The sequence below is a fragment of the Nomascus leucogenys genome, chromosome 17 (assembly GCF_006542625.1).
Source record: "Nomascus leucogenys isolate Asia chromosome 17, Asia_NLE_v1, whole genome shotgun sequence".
NCBI lineage: Eukaryota > Metazoa > Chordata > Mammalia > Primates > Hylobatidae > Nomascus > Nomascus leucogenys.
The window spans coordinates 4774504-4780503 of NC_044397.1; the positions used below are offsets into that span (position 1 = coordinate 4774504).

The window sequence follows — 6000 nt, forward strand, 5'->3', positions numbered from 1 at the left end:
TTTAATAGAGGATAAGAGTGTTTTTCCACTCTCTTTCTCCATGTTTTCACCAGTGAGGGACCATCTCTCATTGCTCAATCCACCTTCAGTCTTTCTCATGAGCACCTGGTGGAGGTCCCCAGGAAAGAGATTAAAAGTGACTGTGATCACTCCTTTTGTGTCCTGGGATCCCAGAAGTACTATACGGTCATGCTAGCCTGCACCTGACCTTTAACAATTTGTTAAAATCTTAGCTGAATTGTTCTTACCACTTGTTTGGTATTCCATATCTCTTCCTCCTTTCTGTGAGACAGGTGAGCTGGTGCTCATTCCCAACTCTCTTTGGAGTGGCCTTGGATTCTAGATGATTTGAGTGCCTTGCAACTGCAGCTCTCTAATAGGGTCAGGAAAAGCTATGGCTTTGCAGATTACCTGGCTTTGTCTTCTTGTGCGAATGGGAGGTGGACTCATTTGAGCTTCCTACATCTGGGACATAAACTGAACTTCAGAGGCAGTATGTGATGATGTAGTGGCTGAGAATTTTCTGGAGGTTTGAAAAGTCATTAAACCACAAATACAGATCATTATAAACCAAGGAATATAAGCAAAAAACAAAAATCCTCATAGTGGCATATTGTAGAGAAATTGTAGAATACAAACCAAAGAGGAAGCAGCCAATCATTTATGAAGAAATTTAAATAGCAGACTTGTCAACTGAACCAACACAAGCCAGAAGGCGGTGAAATCATATCACCAAAACGCTTAGGAAAAATCACTGTTAAACTAAAATTGTGTACCTGACAAAACTCTGAATAGTGAGAGTTGTATTAGGATTAGGTTCATCTGTAAAGAACAGAAAAACTCCAAATAACAGGGCTTAAAACTGCTTCAAGTAAAAATCCAGAGGTGTGTTGTCTAGGAATGAATGGGGTCCGTGCTCCATGAAGTTCTCAGGGCCTTAGGTTTCCTCCAGCTCAAGACGTGGTGCTTTTTTTTTCTTCCCCCAGTTTTTACAGTCTTATTTAAACACAATACGTGCACGTGAACTGTCTACTCATTGTCTTCACTGCACAGCTTGGCATTGGGGTTGGTGACTCTGATGGCCAGCTGGGCAGCTCTTTCCATGATGGCTTTGCGGTCCTTGGAGGAAACATTGTGAGCGATCTCAGCACAGTAAGATTTGCTGCACATCAGCAATACTTCTAGCTCCTTGACGCTGTGGACCAGGAACTTCTGGAAGCCACTCGGCAGCATGAGCTTTGTTTTTTTGTTGCTCCCGTAACCAATGTTGGGCATCAAGATCTGGCCCTTGAACCTTTTACGAACCCTGTTGTCAGTACCTCCGGGTTTCTGCCAGTTATGCTAAATTTTGACATATCGGTCAGACTGGTGCCATATGAACTTCTTGGTTCTCTTTTTGATGATCTTGGGCTTCACAAGGGGCCTGAGGGCAGCCATGATGCCGAGGAAAAGATGGCTGCCACCTCCTAGGGAGCACCGAGGAAGAGAGAGGGGCAAGATGTGGTTCTTCTACTAATGATCCAAGGCAATGTTCACAATTTAAATATGCCTTTTCTTTTAAGAAAAACAGTGGTCATAGAAGATGAAAGTAATTTATTTCTGGTAAAATAAAAATTTGGCCTATGTCAGCAATGTGACATGTTTTATGAAATGCTCTTCATCTGAGGAATCCACGTCTCTGGAAGCCATGCCTCAAAGTCTAGAAGAATGACCAAGCCTTAAATTTACATCCAGTGGTGGTGGGAGTAGGACCAGGGCCTCTTCTCTCTTTTTCCTTTAGACTGTAGGACATCTGAAAGAGTATCAAAGCAGTTGTCTACTAGTCTTCCCAGGCTTGGGACACTGCTTCAATCATCATCAGTTACTTCTATCCTTCCAAAGTGTGCACTAAGAATTCCCCTCTATATGCTCCTAATTGTTTTGCTCCATATTTCACAGCTGCCCAAGCAAGTCATGCTCAGAGACCATTTGATTTCAGGAGCTTTTACTGCTCCCAGGACTGAGGACTGACTGCCCAGGACTTTTCAGAGCCCCCACCACCAAATCCATTCTGAGTTAAGGGTTAGGAATACTCTGAGACATTGTTGTAATTGGCCTTCTCAGAGAGATCTCTGGACTGTCGCCAGGCACCCTGAGGACACAGGAGAGAGTGACCAGAGTATTGATCACTTGTCATAGGAAGATGGATTTCCTCTTACTGTCCTTGTTCATGGACCCCTGGGCTGAAAGAAAGGGATAGAGACAGAGCAGGAAAGAGGAAGATCAGGAAGCAGGAACAGAGTTAGAGGAAAATTGCAGGCTTGATGGGAAGGGGCAGGCTTGGGGAGCTCTAGAGTTATTGATTTTTCCGCTTGATCAGCTTTTACTTGTTAGGATGGAGTGATGATTTTCAAGCTCCTTACATGCCAGACTGGGAGCTGAAAATCCTATTTTTTTTTTTACATACATTTAACTTTAATCAAGTTACCATAACACCTCACTGACTCCAAAATAAGTTTCTATCTCAGCATGGCGTTCCTTCTCCATGGACCGACCCACCCACCACTCAACCTTATCACTTCTTACGCTTTTCTAAGAAAATAGCAGGGGACCTACAAAAGAGTAAGAAACTGTCAAGATTTTGAAGAATGCTCTATCCATTCCAGCCTTGCAGCCTCAAACATGCAAAGGTCAGCCACACATGTTTGTTCTTTGTGTGATTTAACCCTACGTGTAGAAATGGAAATGGGAGAGAATATGACATGAGAAAACCAAAGGACACAGCAGTATTATATGTTCCTAAATGAAGCTGAGTTTAGGTGTGTGTGTGCAGGAATGTGCCTTCATGTATAGCTCACAGGTATGCATGTGCATTTGTGTACCTATGTGTGTGCGTGCCTGTGGGTGAGCGTGTGTGTGTATATGTGAGTGTGTCTGAATATTCTTACCCTCAATACTCCAAACATAACATTGATTAAAGTCCACAGTGAGTGGGCTGAATTTGTGGGGTCCCCTGTAAAACAGAAGGAAAAAACCATTTTCAATGAGAGAGGGACATATGTGAGCTCCCCAAGAACACGCTGGTGGTCCCAGGGCAGCAGGGTCGTAACCTCCAGGGTTCTTGACAACAACAGACCAGGGAAGCCAAGAAAGGATCTGTCAGTGGTCTCCAGGGCCTGCAGGCCGTGCCTCTGACAGGCCGTGCTGTCTGGTCACTGGGAAGATGGACCCTTGAGAAGGTCACAGCCATCCTCTAGGCTCAGCTTCGCCTCGGTGAGTGTCCCACAAGGTCAAGCCACCCTCGCGGGATAGAATATGAGCTCTCCAAGCCAATTTCCAAGACCCTTGGGCTCTCCTTTTCTCAGGTACCTCCAGTCCCAGGAGTGGTGGGGGGAAGCAGCAGACCCCAGTATTCTGGCCTGGGAGTTGCATAGCCTCTAGAAAGCTCCCCAGAGCAGAGCAGTTTAGCTAAAGTCAACTTCCCATTCCCTTCAGGATCCATTTGCCTATTGAGAAATGTTTCTGGGAAACGTATTTACCAAGTGGAATGGTTTCATACAAAATACTATGGGTGTAGCTCTTCTAAAGATTTTTTCAATCCCTTAGGTATCTTTTTCTATTGGATATAATTTTAAGGAGTGCCCACAAATACATTTTGAACCAGTTTTTACTTATTTTTCTACTTACACTAAATACTTATCCAACTTTTAGTATAACACATGCAAGTTATCAGACTTAATTAACCCTTGTTGAGTGGTCTAGCCTTTTTTTGGGTTAAAAAAATTATTTTCTGGGCCAGGTACAGTGAATCATACCTGTATCCCAGCACTTTGGGAGGCCGAGGCAGGAGGATCACTTGAGCTCAGGAATTTGAGGCCAGTCTGGGCAACATAGGGAGACTCCATCTTTACAAAAAAAAATTAAAAATTAGTCAAGCATGGTGACACATGCCTGTAGTCCCAGCTACTCAGGAGGCTGAGGTGGGAGGATCAGCTGAACCCAGAAAGTCAAGGCTGCAGTGAGCTGTGATTGTGCCACTGCACTCCAGCCTGGGCAACAAAGCAAGACCCTGTCTCAAAAAAATATATTATTTTCTGTATGACATGGCTGTATTAAAAATAAATGAATAAAATGAGGAAAGAAATATATAGATTCATTTACACTTCTATCGTAGTTTTCATGACACCTAAATCACAGTGCCATTGCTGCAGAGTCCCTTGCTTGCATTTATAATCCAACTCGGCCTCTTATGAGCTCCCTGAGTTGAGTGATTTACAAAGCTTCTCTAAGTCTCCGTTTCTCAGTTCTAAATGTTTAATGGCTCCCTCATTGGGTATTTTGAAGATTAAATGAACTAACCCTTTCAGAGCACTTACAGCAGCGCCTGGTACACACTAAATAAATACTCAATTAATTCCAATTTAGGAAATACTTATTACCTACTGCTATACATCAAGCACTGTTCTAGGACTGGGGATATGGGAATTCAAGGTAAACGAAGACCCTGTCCTCATAGAGCTTCCATTCTCATGGAGGGATGGAGACAAAAAAGTGAGCCATGCATCACATGGGAACAACTGCTACAGAGTGAAAGGGTGGTGGAGAGAGAGAAGGTGCAAGGGTTTGTGCTACAGCAACTCAGATAAGCTGGAACTGCATTTCTGAGGATCCACTTCCCTCTATGGTTCTGTGTTGGGTTTGCAAGAGAAACTTGCATGAGATTTGGGAGGCAGAGGAGAAGGGGCAGGTGCAATGTTCTGAAGGTCGGTGTAGGTGCTAGGATCTCTCAGGCGCATTGTTGCTCAGCTCACCCTGTTGACATGGGCAGCACCTGTCTGTAGCTCCTCCTACTCAGCCTCCCTGAGTCCTGCCCAGCACATGTGCAGCTTTGCAGCCAAGCATCAGGAAAGACAGAAAATGAAGGTAGAGAGGCAGAGCTAAAAGGTGCTCACAAATACCTATTTTCTTCTCTTCCTAGACGCTCAGGTAGACCCATCTTAGCCCATGCAGTGAGGGCAGAAGTGATGGGCACTGTTCCAGACCTGGCCTATAAACACACCCATGTGCCATACTTTCTCTTTTCTCATCCACTCCTGGAGGCAAAGAACTCTGAAGACCTGGAGGACAGCAGAGCCACAGGACAGAAAGCCTGGGCCCCTGAATGGTCCTGCGGAGTCACCATCCATTAGATGAGTAAGAAATCAACTTTTACTCTCTGAGATTTGGAACTATACTGTTAAAGGACCTAAGATTATCCTAGTTAAGATACGCAGAAACCAAATAAATAGAGAAATATATGTGTGAAAGAGAGAAGAGGGAGTGAAGAAGAAACAAAATAAAATACTGCTCTTGGAAAAAAAGAACAAGATATACAAGATATACAAATCTGTAGAAAGACTAACCAAGAGAAAAGTTTAAAAGTGCAAAGAGATAATAAAGAGAACAGGCCAGGCACATTGGCTCACGCCTGTGATCCCAGCAGTTTGGGAGGCCGAGGCGGGTGGATCACTTGAGGTCAGGAATTTGAGACCAGACTGTCCAACGTGGTGAAACCCTGTCGCTACTAAAAACACAAAAAATCAGCCAGGCGTGGTGACGCATGCCTGCAATCCCAGCTACTCAGGAGGCTGAGCTGGGAGAATTGCTTAAACCCAGGAGGCGGGGGAGGTTGCAGTGAGCCAAGGTCACGCCACTGCACTCCAGCCTGGGCCACAGAGCGAGACTCATTCGCTAAAGAAAAAAAGAAAAGAGAACAAATGAGAAATACCCGGACATCCAAAAGAGATTTTCACAATAACAATACTGTGAATAATCATACACTAATACATTGAATAACTTAAATAAAATGGATACATTTCTGGGAAGTTATAAAATACTAAAATTGGTGTTGGGATTAAAAGCTTGACCAGAGCAACAACAATTCAAAAATCAATATCCAGTCATATAACCATCTCAGGTGATAGAAAGGTGAGGGGAGGGCAATTTTAGGCACAGAAAAATTTTCAAGATATAGATATTTCT

At 43.9% G+C, this 6000-nt stretch overlaps 1 pseudogene; it reads right to left on the reverse strand.

Annotated features, from left to right (window-relative positions):
- Positions 1 to 1029: 1029 nt before the first annotated feature.
- On the reverse strand, positions 1030 to 1437 carry LOC100587164 (annotated as a pseudogene).
- Between the last annotated feature and the right edge of the window lie 4563 nt (positions 1438 to 6000).